The sequence below is a fragment of the Anomaloglossus baeobatrachus genome, chromosome 10, assembly GCF_048569485.1.
Source record: "Anomaloglossus baeobatrachus isolate aAnoBae1 chromosome 10, aAnoBae1.hap1, whole genome shotgun sequence".
NCBI classification, from domain to species: Eukaryota; Metazoa; Chordata; class Amphibia; order Anura; family Aromobatidae; genus Anomaloglossus; species Anomaloglossus baeobatrachus.
Window position 1 is genome coordinate 126,535,298 of NC_134362.1, and position 15,507 is coordinate 126,550,804.

At 46.8% G+C, this 15,507-nt stretch overlaps 1 protein-coding gene across 2 annotated transcripts in view; it reads left to right on the forward strand.

Annotated features, from left to right (window-relative positions):
- EDC4 (enhancer of mRNA decapping 4) overlaps positions 1–15,507 on the forward strand; it is a 948,906-nt gene that overhangs the window by 393,176 nt on the left and 540,223 nt on the right. The window lies entirely within an intron of this gene.

The following is a 15,507-nucleotide window of genomic DNA, read 5'->3' on the forward strand; positions in this document are numbered from 1 at the left end:
CCATAAGGCGGACCGTAATGGACCCATGTGGTGCAACCACATGGATCATATATAGTATCAAAGTGCATGGAAAAAGCGCCTATTGGCAAGAATGATCATATCAGCCAAAGCGCCAGAGGACAGATCGGCACACAATTAGTGGTGAGCTGTCTGTTATTATAATAGTGTAGAAGGTGGGGGGTGCGTTGAAGCAGAGATCGTAAACAATACAAGGAGAGACCTGACGTTCCCGGAAGTGCCTCCTCATGACCAGTCAGGAGCAGGCACACGTGGTGCCGGAGACATGTCACCCCGACAACCACGCGACCTATCCCAGCATCTGATCAGGCAGGGGAGGTGCGCCGCGGACAAGCCTGGGCACATCAACCCCGCCCCTAGCATACCACACCGCCGGGCGCGCGCACGATCCCAGGTACGTGTCATCCAGGGAAACACGCGCGCACCCGCAGCACGGCCGCTGACAGGGAGGACACAACGGGACGTGACAAGGTAATGTGAACGATTTAATAGCTTAATGTCTCTAAAGTTATGAAAACCTAAAAGTACCAGGTTAGATGCTGAAAAATGAAGATCAATATAGAAGCAAAGACGGGACAAGGCAAAAAGGTAAAAAGAGTATCAGTTACACTCATATATCAGAACCCATGTGCAGATTAGTGACCCAATAATCCTAGTGATCGTTAGGGGTACATACAAACTGCACATGAGAAAATGTGTACAATATAATCCATTACGTACATACATGCCTAACACATCATTCACTTGAGCAAGGTACATATAAACATATGGCATCAAGAAATAGTTAACAATCATAAATATATGAGGCCATAAAAAGTAGACGGATAGAAGGGATATCAAATCCAAAGGTTTCATCATTCCATCACAGTATTGTAAAGTTAAAGGTGAATCGTAGATGGTCCCCGTATATCCCACAGCGCACCTCCAACCGTAAATAGACAAGGATACATCAGAAGGAATCTAATGAACACATGTTGAAAAATGACAATATAAGTAAAGATGAAATATTACTAAAGGGATATGTTTGCCAAAAATTGCCAATGGAATCATGGTAGAAAAAAACAATTAAAATAAAATTAAAAACAAATTAAAAGGATATTGAGACGACCCGGTGATGTAAGGCAAGGAAATATGCAATGGAATCAATACAACGTTCACGAAAAGGACACAAAACTAATCCTTTCATTCAAGCCACTTGGTGCCAGTGTGCCAAGGATGGTGATCCAGCGGGCCTCGACCTGGGCCAGATGTTTCTTTAGATCACCACCCCTTATGGGCGGTTACTCCGGGACTATTATATTTCTCATTTGTTCTCCACTTAGTGAGCATCCTATCAACTGAGGAGTAGGAGTTACTATACATGTTTCTCCCGGCTGTGGAATCTACTCCTGACGGTAGTCACAATTAGTGGTGAGGCTATTTATACCTACTGGGATAGTATTGCCATTAGGGTCTTTCTCCTGGAGAAATCAACAGTACCTCTGCGACACGCGCGTTGGTGGTGATCCTGCATCTTTATAAAAAAAAAAAACAGTTTATTAACAAGATTTTCAAGTGAGTATCAAAATCAATTGCATAGACAGATATTGTTTTCAAATCATAGGGAGATGCAAGGAAAGGAGGGGACAGGGAAGTCAGGAAGGGACATTTAACATATGAGCCACATGAGACATCTATATATATATCACTGAAATATGTTCATCCTTTAATCTAACAAGTTGCGATCGTCCATAAAAAGATCCCAATGGTGTCCATATTTGTTGGAACCTTTCCAGCTGATTGTTTATACAAGCAGTAAGGTACTCCATCCGCTTTGTTTCTTGTATCCGTAGTTCCAGATCTTGAAGGGTAGGGGGAAAAGTTTTTTTTCCCAGAACAAGGCTCTCGAGCACTTCACCAAGTTCCATATGTGGAGGAGCAACCTGGCTGAGTTTTTTGAGACCCCTAAAGGCGGTACATTACGAAGGTAGCTGAACGGGTCTAGAGCAACCTCAAACCCCAAAACCTCATGAACCAATTTCTCCACCCCTTTCCAGAAAGGAGCAAGAACCTCACAGTCCCAAAAGATATGAGTGAGCGATCCTCTATCTCTCACGCATCTCCAACACTGGTCTGACGTGTTAGGGAAAAGTTTACAAAGCACCTCTGGAGTATACCAGTGCATTAATATCTTATATTGGTTTTCTTTTCGTGCGATGCATATAGATGTCTTTGCCGTTCGATCCCAAATAGCCTGCCACATCGGTCTCTATATCGCCCTCCCCAAATATGTCTCCCATTTTGTCATATATGAGTGTTGTATCTCTACATGTGAGGTCAGCATATTATATAAGCATGAGATTCGCCCCTTCATTGAAGCCCCTATCTTACATATGCCCTCAAATGGGGTGGGTTTAGGGAAAGTAGTGGATTTAATCGTGGATATGGCCAGGTGACGTATTCGTGCGTAAGTATAAAAAGACTCCCCAGGGATTCCAAATCTCTCCTGTAATGTCGAGAAGGGCAGTATCGTATATGTGCATGGGTCTATTATGTCTATATATTGGAAAAGCCGTGCACAGATCCATAGAACAATCACCTTGTTATCCATGCTATCCTTCAAAGCTGGAGTATATAGGAATGGCATCAATGGGGAATTTGCAGAGATGAGCAGAAAAGATTTTATAGCCAGCCGCCAGACATGTCTGGTGAACGCCATAGGCCCCATCAGGAGTCTATCAGGGGTGCCCGGATAGCTCATCCACAACAAAGCAGCCGGATGAACAGGGGCCACCCAGGTCCGCTCCACATCCTTCCATTTACCCACCGAAGACAGTCCCAGCCAGGCAGGAATGCGCCTTAAATGTGTGGCTATGTAGTACTTCCACATGTCTGGGAAAGCCAAGCCACCCATCTTCTTAGAGGCCAACAGCATTGACTGTGTGATCCGATGACGTCTATATGCCCATATAAATGCATTTAGCCATCTCTGGAATCTCCTGATCACCAACCGAGGGATCGGTACAGGAAGTGTCTCTAATAAGTACAAATATTTTGGCAGAATCGTGATCTTGAGAGGCCATCCTCCCAAAGAAAGATAGGTGAAGTTTGTCCCATTTGGCTAATGTGTTTTTAAGATTTTCGAAGAAAAAAAGGAAATTATGTGCGTATAGTGCTTTATAGGAGTCTGTTAAAAATGTATCCCCAGGTATTTTAGATGGTCCTTTTTCCAAGCATATGTAAGGCTGAGAGAGTGGGCGGCTTTAAATTTAGCGGCAGGGCTTCTGTTTTTGTGGCATTAATTTTATAACATGATAGGTTCCCATACTCAACTAAAATGGCATGGAGATTGGGTAAGGATATCAGAGGATTTCTCACCGTCAGGAGGACATCATCAGCGAAAAGTGACAGCTTGTACTCCCGTTCCCCTGTTTGAAACCCCTGCACATCTGGATTTTCCCTAATTTGTGTGGCTAGAGGTTCTATACATAGAACAAATAAAAGGGGGGACAGCGACTCCTTGGATCCGGCCTCCATGCTCTCCTCCTCGTCCGCCTCACTGGTTTCCCGCTCTGCCTGTTTGCCGGCGCCATCTTGCTGGGAGTCTCGGGCAAACTTCTTCAGCTTCTCAGCCGCCGCAGCACTGCGACCTCTACTCATGGTACCGATCAGAATGCTCACCGCACCACAGGTAATCCGGAGGTGTATTTAGGCACCAATTTCGGCAGGATTAATAGTATATATCAGCGTTGGACTGCGGAGCTTCTCTCAGATGCGACCGCTCATGCTGCCTGCTGGCCACGCCCCCCTGCATCAGTGGTTTTTAAGAGCGGCATATACCAGTTCTCCCTCTGTATACATATTCACCATGTCTATCTAATATAAAACCCACCCGACCTCTGTGTATTAGCTGGGGGAGTAACACCGACAACCAGGTGGCTAATATTCTCGCGAATATTTTTAAGTTCGCATTGAGTAGCGATATTGGGTGATAGCTTGCGCAATCTGCAGTGTCCTTTCCAGGCTTTGGGATCACCGTTATGAGATCTTCACATTGAAGGGGGTATTGGCGCGCCGTTTAAAAAATAATTAAATAGGGTCTGCATATGGGGGACAAGCGTACTCTGGAATATTTTATAATACAGATATGAAAATCCATCTGGACCTGGTGCTTTCCCATTCGGGAGCTCCTTAATTGTGGAGGTCAATTCCTCAACGGTAATCAGGAAATTAAGTGTATTTAGGGCTGCTTAAGGTACCTTTCAGTAATCCCGTCAAGATAATGTTGCGGCCCTTTGGATCTATATTGGATTTGGTAATTTGGATCCGGCATCCTCTAGCTATAAGGATAGCTCTTTTTTTGTCGCATGGAGCTATATATGCCGTAGGGAATTTTCTCTTTGCACATTGGAATGAACCCGAATTGTCATGATTGGTTTCCTGTAGAAAGGCCACATCCGCCTTCAGGGATTTTAACTCCTGCAGGGCTAATCTCCGTTTAATATTAGAATTTAACCCCTTAGTATTTATGGATACTATACGAATCATGGGAATGATTGGTGCGGTCAGATACAAAATTGTACCCAGTCTTCTGGATCTTACCTAATTTTACCCAATTCCTCACCCCCGGCCCATTGGAATGGTACTCAACAGGATCATGAACGGTTTAGATCGCCTCCCGTAGAATGAATCAATGTGACACAGGGTAGGAAAGCACACTGGGGAAGGAGGGTGACAAAAAACAACATTTAAGCACATTACCAATATATACATCAACAGCTGCTTCACAGTATTAGTTTTCCCAACTTCCATAAAAAAATAGAACAATGGAAGATAGGGGAAAAAAAAAAAACTTTGGTCAGTGACCTTGACAAAATAGGAGTGTAAACAAAATTATCTATCTCCAGAGCCTGATCCGCTCCAGGAATTAGAATCTCTGAGGGGTTTACAAGCCCTGAAACAACAGTCCTCGGCCTGTGTCAAAAAAAAAAAAAATCAAGAAAGAGAAAAAGTGAAAAAAGCTTTTTTCTTCATATGTCAGCTCCCCGCAACTATTATTCACAAACCGTGCTCAATGCACTCAAGAAAAGGTGAAATATAGTCTCATCTTGACTAAAGGGGGCTTTACACGCTACGATATCGTTAATGTTTTATCGTCTGGGTCACGTCGTTAGTGACTCACATCCGGCGTCATTAACGATATCGCAGCGTGTGACACTTGTGTGACCTAAAACGATCGCAAAAGCTGCCCAAATGGTTTGCCGCGGAGAGGTCGTCCTAAAACAAAAAATCGTTTATCTCTCATTAGCGATGTTGTTCCTCGTTCCTGCGGCAGCACACATCGCTTACCTGCCTCCATCTGCAATGGGGAAGCAGGAGGTGGGCGGGATGTTTACGTCCCGCTCATCTCCGCCCCTCCGCTTCTATTGGCCGCCTGCCGTGTGACGCCGCACGACACACCCCCTTAGAAAGGAGGCGGATCACCGGCCTGAGCGACGTCGCTGGGCAGGTAAGCTGTGTGACGGGGGAGCGCGATTTTGTGCGCGACGGACAGTGATTTGCATGTGTCGCACAAATGATGAGGGCGGGTACGCATGCTAGCGATATCTGTACCGATATCGCTACTGTGTAAAGCCCTCTTAAGTGTTCTGCCTCTTTTTTTCCTGCAGATTGGTCTGCTCGACCCTGATGCGCTGGAGAGGATGGAGGTGAACAGCACCTTTTAGATATAACCTGCTGCCATACAGCCGAGGGTGGTGGTTGTGGAGGTGTTAATTCCCAGTTAGACATTTTTGGGACAGGGATCTCCAATATTTCACAAAAACTAGGTGCATCAGCTGCATTCTTAATCATGGCTGTGCGACCGTTTCTTCTGGCTGATAGGCTGAAAAAGCCCCACCTATAGAGAATTTGTTTCTCTCGTAAGGTGTCCAGAAGGGGTTTCAGCAGCCTTTTTTTTGAAGCGTGACCCATGACAGGTCTGCCAAGAGTTGGAGAGGGTGGCCTTCATACTCTATTTTGCGTAGTTTCCTTGCTTACAGTATAATCTCCTCTTTGAGTTTGTAATCCTTTGGGATGAATCCTTTGGTCTGAGTGCTCTATGCGCCCTGTCAAGGCTTATCTTGTGTGATGAGGGATCTATTAGGATGCTGCTGAATATGGTCTGGAGGGTCATAAACAGATTTTCTTCTTTATTCTGTTCTGGCAGACCTCTGACCCTGATGTTATGGCGGCGCCCCCTGTTATCTAGATCTTCCAAGTGTCTCTGGTATTCACAGAGCGTATCATGCTGCGCTGCTACAGTAGATTGAAGACAGGCAACATATTTTCTTGTTTCATCATGATCATCCTCTAAAGTTTCTACACTCTGGGCTATGGACTGGATGTCCTGTCTGACAATGGCAATTTCTGTTCTACAGACTTCCTTTATTTCTTTCATCAGTGACTGCAGATCCTCTTTTGTAGACAGTTGAGCCATATATAGTCTCCAGTCCCTCATTGATATACCTTGGGAATCTTCTGAGAAGGGAGGGGTATCTGACAGGGAGGAAAGCAGTGGCTGCGCATATCTTGTCATGGATGGGGTAGCAGACAGGTGCAGGTCCTCTGTAAGCCCCTGGGACTGTGATAACTTATTAGTTGTTCCCTTTGCTTTCAGGCTCTGAGGAAGTGGAGAGTCAGCTTCTGACATTATCTGCTGTGCACTCATGTTCCCTGCTGGGATTTGTAGGCCTTCTCCCTCTCTGTCTGCATTCCCTTTTTTCTGTCTTATCTTCTGTCCCTCCTCCCCTCCACTGCCTGATGCCTTGAGTCCCCCTAGATGAGTGTTGGGGCCATTACAAACTAGGTCTCCCTTCTGCTGCAGAATCTTGGTGCCATTTTCAGTGGCTTCCCTCTGCACTTCAGCCATTTTACCTTCCTTCTTCCTCTTCACTCTGGTGTGGAGGTAAGCGTCCAGGGGTCCCGGTGTCAGCGCTGATGATGAGGAAGGCACCGCTGGAATCTCTGTCTTTTGTGGAGGCCTCCTGACCTTCTCCTTCACTCCCGCGATAGGTATAGTTGGAGCAGTGAGTGCTTATATAGCTGTAGCTGCGGGGAGCTCTCACAAGCTTCTTACTCCATGCACTTCCTGTCCCGCCCTTGATCCTACATCTTTTATGGGTACTTTGTACTAATGTGGTGACTGAGCCTGGGTTCACCTGTGACTGCACCTGCACTTTAGGTAATTTTTTTAATTCCTACTATTAAAAAAAAAACAAAAAAAAAAACAAACAAAAAAACTTATGTGCTGATTACCGGCAGCTCCCAGAGCGGAGTTTGATCCTGTCCAATCACTGCAGGAGCTGCCGGTAATCAGGGATGAAGTCTCCTGACACATCCGCTGATAGGTTAAGCCGGCCGGGCGCTGGCGTCAGCCCGAGACTTACGATCAGCTGATGCGTCAGGTGACTGCATCAGGTGATCCATCGCCAGGTCCTGCATCCTGCAGGCATACGTACCCGGGGAGGACTGCACACACCCGGAGCGGTGGTACCGGGAGGAGGAGCTGGGAGCGGGCATGGCACCGGGACCCTGCAGACAGGTGAGTATGACATTTCTTTTTCTACTGTTCACTTTTGTTTTTGCAGCCGCTTCCACCTCCTGCCCGTACATGACGCCGCACGGCAGCTGACATGCACAGGACTGGAGGTGGAAGCGGCGGTGACGGTACCAGGAGGATTCACGCTTCTGTGTTTACTGACAGAAGGAATCCTCTTCCTGTACATGTCACTTTACTACCCACCTCCTGCGTTTATAGCTGCGTTTTTGGTCTTAGAAACGCACCAAAACGCACCTATTTGCGTTTCTCATTGCGTCTTTCAACATCCCATTGCACTCAATGGATGAAAAGCGCAGTGAAAAACGCAGGAATAATTGACATGCTGCGTTTTTGTGGCACCACAAAAACGCAGCTGAAAAAAACCGCTGTGTGCAGACAGCAAAAATGAAAACTCATAGACTTTGCTGGGGAAGCAAAGTCATGCAGTTTTCTGAGCAAAACCGCACCCGAATACTGAGCAAAAAACGCCGTGAAAAACGCACTGTGTGAACTTACCCTTACTTTGCATTTCAATCCTCAATTGAGGTGTATTCCATGTTTTACCTATCAGTGTTCTTGGACTGATTAGCGGTAAATGGGGCTTTGATACTAGCTTTAAATCATCTGTCTATTATATTTCATGTACTTCCCCTGTAATTTTTGGTAGATTTTATCTTGTGATATAGCGTCATGTTGTGTGTGATCTTCTTTAATAAAATTATGTGTTTTGCACTATTACTCGTTTTACTACTTGTCTTAAAGAGAGATCAGAGTATAAGATTACTCCCAGGCAGCAAGCACGTGGCACTGGAGAAAGTAAGCAGCCATTGACATTGATGGATATGTCAGGTGGGGGAGTTGAGTGAGGAGGAGGAAAGACAATGAAGTCTGTTTTGTCCATGTTCAATTTTAAGAATCGAGCAGAGAAAAAGGATGAAATAGCAGACAGACATTGTGGGATTCTGGTTAGTAGAGAGATGATGTCAGGTCCAGAGAGGTAGATGCGTATCATCAGCGTAGAGATGATACTGAAATCCGTTGGATTCTAGGAGGTGTCCCAGGCCGAAGGTGTAAATGGAGAACAGCAGGGGTCCAAGAACTGAACCTTGAGGGACACCGACAGAGGGCGAGATGAGGATAGTATCAAAGGCCTTGGCTGCATCTAATGACATGACTGCCCCTTTTTTTCTCTCCTTCAGAACTTAGCTGTATCCCCAGGCATAACTGTTACAAATTAATAAAAGTGGATTTATTAGGGATGAATCCAGTCAGATGCTCATTGATCACAGACGTGATCACCCTGGATAATCTTTTAGCTAGTATTTTGGCGATTAATTTCATATCTAATGTGAGCAGCGAGATGGGGCGGTAGTCAGGCACAGTCAGGGTTTCAGAATCAGGACAATAGCCTCCCTCATGGATGCAGGAAGGGACCCCTGCTCCTCAGCATCTCTGAACAAATCCAAGAGTTTTGGCAGCAGCAGATGGGTGTACAATTTGTAAAATTCCCCTGGAAGCCGTCCGCACCTGGGGACTTTTCATTTTGGATCTGACAGAGTGCCTCCTCTAGGTCAATATTTCTATTCAGGGATTCTCTCTCACTATCTGACAAGCTGGGGAGAGTAATCTCCTCCACAAAACCCCAAAGTTCTTCATCCGCTCAACCAACTTGGAGGAGTATAGCTGGGTATAATGCTGTCGAATGGCCTTTACAATCCCCCACTATCCCTCACCTCCTCTCCAGTGTTCAGTTTCAATGCGGTGATATGAGCCAACCCCTCCTGCGCTTTAACGATTGTAGCCAATGGATGTCCCACACTCTCCCCCTCTGTAAAGAATTGTTTAAGAAAAAAGTGCTGATTAGTGGCCAGGGAAGCCATATGGTCTCTCAGAGCTTTCTGTTCACTCTCTAGGGCCCGCCTGGTGTCATCGTTAGGGTTAGGCATAAGATGCCATTCTGCATCTCTCAAAGTGTCCGTCAGCTACATAGTGTGCTCCCTTGTTTTCGCCTTTCTGGTGCAAATTTCTCTAATATATGACCCATGAACACCTTCATCGCGTCCCACACTATATGTTTAGCCGTCATTTGTCACGAAATATTGCCTTAGAGGGCACTCTGACTGACACTATATCAGTTGTATCCAAGAAGGGTTAAGCCGCCACAGTACCCCGGTAGCTGGTCCGGATCCCCAAGCCTTGGATAAACTGGCAGTGGAGAGTGGTCTGACAACCCCCTGATCAGATATGTGACTGAAGCTACATAAGGCAGTAACTGAGCATTGCCGATGGCCAAGTCAATCTGGGACAGTGAGTGATGAGAGCTGGAGTAACATGAGAACCGCCAGACCTGCAGGTTCCTAATACGCCAGATATCTACATACCCCACCTCCTCCATCAGTCTGGCAACGGAAAAAGCCACTGCCCCCTCTAAGATATTCCCAGTGTGTAGCTTATCCCAGTACGTGTGCAGGTAATTGTTGTAGTCTTCTATTGGTAGCGTGGGGACCTCAGGGAGGGAAGCAATAAAATGAATACGTTTCAATGGGTCACTTGTACACGGCGGTGGGATATAAATTGCAACATTATGACTGACACAGTAAAGACACACCTATCTGCCTTCCATGTCCACAGAGGATTTAAGACACTCAAACGGCATCACCCTTGTACTAGGACACTCACCCCCCTGGAATGTGTGGAATATACGGAATGGTACTCATGGGTTATCCATTTTTTTGTGCAGCAGGTGGTTCCGTTCTTTCATCAAGTGTGTTTCTGATAAGAATATTATTTCTGGCTTAGGTTAGGTTCACATTTCCGTCAATTTGTATCAGTCACAATCCGCGGCTCTGGTAAACAACGGAATCCGTTGGGCGTATTCCATTGTTCCCATATACCTGTATGAGTGGCGGATTGTGACTGATGAAGCTGCGTTGCATCCTCCACCCGACTGATCAGTCGTGGAATGACTGAATGACTGAACGTCAGGCGGCAGGAACGCAGACTGTAACGTTTTTTGAGCAATGAAATCCGTAGGATTTCGCTGTGCATGCTCTCTGGCTCCCTGCACACGTAACCAGGGTACACATCGGGTTACTAAGCAAAGCGCTTTGCTTAGTAACCCGATATTTACCCTGGCTACGTGTGCAAAGAGCCAGCGCTAAGCGGAGTATGCTGGTAACCAAGGTAAATATCGGGTAACCAAGCAAAGTGCTTTGCTTAGTTTCCCGATATTTACCCTGGCTGCGTGTGCAGGGAGCCCGACACTTCCCCGCTCGGCTCCGCCCCCTCCCGCACTCCGCATGTACACACGCACACACACTCACCTGTCCTCAGCGCCATGGCCCCGTTCGGCTCCACCCACCCCGCACTCCGCCCCCCATGCACACATTCTTGGCAGCCGAACGATCAGCTGATCACCTGGCGGCCGGCTGCTGTGAGCGATCAGCTGATCACCCGGCGGCCGGCTGCTGTGAGCGATCAGCTGATCGGCCGGCTGCTGTGAACGATCAGCTGATCACCCGGCGGCCGGCTGCTGTGAGCGATCAGCTGATCACCCGGCGGCCGGCTGCTGTGAGCGATCAGCTGATCACCCGGCGGCCGTCTGCTGTGAGCGATCAGCTGATCACCCGGCGGCCGGCTGCTGTGAGCGATCAGCTGATCACCCGGCGGCCGGCTGCTGTGAGCGATCAGCTGATCACCCGGCGGCCGGCTGCTGTGAGCGATCAGCTGATCACCCGGCATCCGGCTGCTGTGAGCGATCAGCTGATCACCCGGCGGCCGGCTGCTGTGAGCGATCAGCTGATCACCCGGCGGCCGGCTGCTGTGAGCGATCAGCTGATCACCCGGCGGCCGGCTGCTGTGAGCGATCAGCTGATCACCCGGCATCCGGCTGCTGTGAGCGATCAGCTGATCGTTCACAATAGCCGGCCGCCGGGAGATCATCTGATCGCTCTCAAAAGCCGGCCGCCGGGAGATCATCTGTTCACTCTCAAAAGTCGTCCAGCTATTGTGAACGATCAGCTGATCGTTCTTTTTTACAACGGAGTCCAACAATGAATTCTAATTCTTGTCATCCATTGTACAACGCATAAGTCACAAGCGTCAAGCAACGCATGTGACTGATGTAAAACAACGGAAATGTGATATTTTAAAGTTGCTTCTCCCAATCCTCGCACATTCCAGGCTACTATATTAACCTCCTTTGCCATAGGGGTGAGTGTACATGTGTAACAGCAGGGGGCAGCAAGTGGCCATTTCCAGACCCATCTGCAACAGTTCCCTATAGACGAGCATAGACCAACAGGTGCATAGAAGATAAAGGACAGACAACACAAAAACATATGTACAATTAACCAGGATATTCCTCTCAGAGGGAAGTGGAGCTAAACATAACCCAAAGAGCATATAACACGTTAAATGCCTGAACAGTCATCAACTTCATAGCAACCTGTCCGGGTGGCTGCCGCCCAACCGTCCATAAGCCTGGTAACATAGTAGGTTCACTTCAACAAATCTAGCAGCAAGGCATTAGCTACAATCCTTAGCGGTTATTACTGTAGCGCTTTTTTGTTAGTATCGAGCCATGCTGCAGCATCCTTCGGTGTGTCAAAAAATTGTCCCACCATCTGCCACCACTCTCAGCCTGGCAGGGTACATCATTGAATAAGGGATCTGCAGCTGCCTCAGGCGTTTTTTGACGTCGATAAATTGCGGAACAGCGAAACCTTGTGACCATCAATAGCCAGATCCTTAATCTCCCGTGACCTGTGGTGTGCGGTGTACCTGTCCCTGAAGTGCAGCAGCTTGAGGAGTATAGGACAGGGGGGTGCACTGGTGGTGGGGTTCAGGTGGGATGGTTAAGAAGAGCAAGAACAGATCCACGCCCAAGGTCTTAGGGAGCTAAGTTTCAAAAATTGTCACTGGGTTGTTGCCCTCCGCCTTCTCCGGGACCCCGACCAGGCGGAGGTTACTTATGCAAGACCTGTTCTCCAGATTGTCCACCTTGGCCCTGAGCAGTGAGATATTGTGGATTGCTCTGTCAAGGTCCTTGGTTAGAGTGGGAAACGTATCTTCTGTGGAGCTGACTCGGTCTTCCCCCACCCGCACATTAACCCCTTGCATATCCTGTGTGATGGATGAAATACCACTTTAATACCTCCCATCTGTACATTCAGAGGCCAGGATGGTATTGCAGGTGTGTACAGCTGCCAGTACATCACTGAGGGTGGGCTGTGCTTTTCCAGGATCTGTGATGTATTCCCCAGCATCAGGGGGCTCCCCTCCAGGGCTCTGATGATGGGCACGACGCCCTTTGCCGCACCACACCGGCTTGTGATATCGTACTTAGTCTCCTGCTCTCCTGGTGGGTCCGGTCCCAGCTCCCGCCACCCCGCCATGTTGAGATCAGTACAGGCAGCAGTCTCTGGCACCTCCGGCTGAGCCCACGCATACTAGTTAAGGCAGGCTGCAGCATCAGACTCTCTGATCCCTGCCACAGCTCCCACATCCAACGCCATTTTGGAGTTCAGTGCCTTGCGGTCCTGCACCTCCTTGTCTGCCCTCAGTCTTCTGGTCATGGCGCTCGGGTCTTTTTCGGCCTCCGCAGTGCAGGCAAGTTTTCCCCACCAAGGGAATGGTATAATCGCTGTTAACCCCGGCTGGTTAGGATTCTAGCAGGGTTAATCGACGGGAGCTCTCTCCACACGTCGTCCTCACATGCTGCTCAGGCCACGGCCCCTCATATACAGTATTCTAGCATGCTATATAAAAGGGCTTACTGGTGGTGGCCGCAGTTTAAATGGTACATACCTGGTGACAGGTCCCTTTTAATGAAGGAAGTTCTGAAGTTATGATGCACATAATACATTAGTCATTCTCAAGCTGTCTCTTGAGCAGCCCATAGCTATGCAGTCTCCAAACGTCCTATTTTCTGGCAAGGCAGACTCTCCTTCTTGAGTGACCGTTCTGGTAAGCAGTAGACCTGAACTGCGGTAAATAGAATATTAATTAAATATTATATTAAGGAATATTAATAAAACCACATCCAAGAACTGTATTTACCTTTTTAAGTGCTTTGCAGGTACTAAAGCAATGTGGAAGGAAAAAAATTAAAATTTTACTCATTTCCACAAAAATGTTACTTTAGCCCCAAATTTAGCATTTTCATGAGGCTAACGAGAATATGCACTGTGCAATTTCTGCTGAGTACACACACTATTAGTGGATGTCATGTTGCGTTTGGAGAGCCCCTGATGTGCCTAAACAGTGGAGCTTCCCACAAGTGACCCCATTTTGGAAATTAGACCCCTCAAGAAATGTATCTAATGTTTGGTGAGCACCCTAAACCTGCTTCACAGAATTTTATATTCTTGAGCTATGAAAAAAATACATTTTTATCCTCCAAAAATGTTTCTTTAACCCCAAATCTTTTATTGTCACAAGGGTAACGTGAGATTGTGCAATTAATCCTCAGTTCGCTAATGCCCCATGTGGTTGAGAACTACTTTTTGAGGCACAGTACAATGGCACCTTATGGCAAAGAATTAAAAAAAAGATTTGTTGCTCTGCATAAAGATGGCCTAGGCTATAAGAAGATTGTCAACACCCTGAAACTGAGCTGCAGCACGGTGGTCAAGACCATACAGCGGCTTAACAAGACAGGTTTCACTCAGAACAGACCTTGCTATGATTAACCAAAGTAGTTGAATGCACGTGCTCAGTGTCCTATCCATATGCCACACAATGCATCAAATTGGTGAAGATGCTGTCATCCCAGCAGGAAGCCTTTTCTAAAGATGATGCACAAGAAAGCCCCCAAACAGTTTGCTGAAGATGAGCTGTCTATGGGCATGGATTACTGTAACGATGTCCTGTGGTCTGATGAGACCAAAATAAACTTATTTGGTTCAGATGGTGTCAAGCGTGTGTGGCGGCAACTAGGTAAGGAGTACAAAGACAAGTGTGTCTTGCCTACAGTCGAGCATGGAGTGTCTTGATTTGGGGCTGCATGAGTGCTGCCAGCTATGGGGAGCTACAGTTCATTGATGGAAATATGAATGCCAACATTTACTATGACATACCGAAGCAGAGCATAATCCCCTTCCTTCGAAAACTGCCCTGCAGGTTAGTATTCCAACATAACGACCCCTAACATGCCTCTTAGACCTCTACAGCCTTCTTAAAGAAGCTGAAGGTAACCGTGCTTGCCTGGCCAAGCATGTATCCAGACTTAAACCCAATTGAGCCTCTGTGGGGCCTCCTCAAACAAAAGGGATAGGAGCACAAAGTCTCTATCCTCCACATAACTTCCACTTTGCTCTGTAATGTAATGGAGCAAGGAAAGACTATTCCAATGCCTCTTGTGAAGTGCTGGTGAACTCCTTGGCCAAGAGTGTTGCGGCAGTGCTTGAAAATAATGGTGGGCACACAAAATATTGACACTTTAAGCACAATTTGACCATTTTCACATACGGGTGTACTCACATTTTTATGCCAGCGGTTTAGACATTAATAGCTTTGTGTTGAGTTATTTGGAGGGCACACAAAATTTACACGGTTATACAAGCTGTACACTGACAACTTAACATGGTATCAAAGTGTCATATCTTCAGTTTTGTCCCATGAATAGATTTGAGTAATATTTACAAAAATGTGCGAGGTGTAATCACTTTTGTGATTTACTGTATCTTCACTAAAGGGAAAAATGTTTTAAAGGGAACCTGTGGTATGAAAAAATAATAAACTTAATTTCCTCCTAGCAGTGGGGCTTTCAGAGCGCTGGCCGCACAGTGTCAAAATGCTATTAGCATGTAGATTTTTTTTTTTTACATGACTGGTTCCCTTTTAAGGATATCTGCTCTTTAAGCATAATGAGCAGTTGTTTAGTTTCTGCATCTTCTGCATATGAGTTCATGTAAATATAGCACATAGAA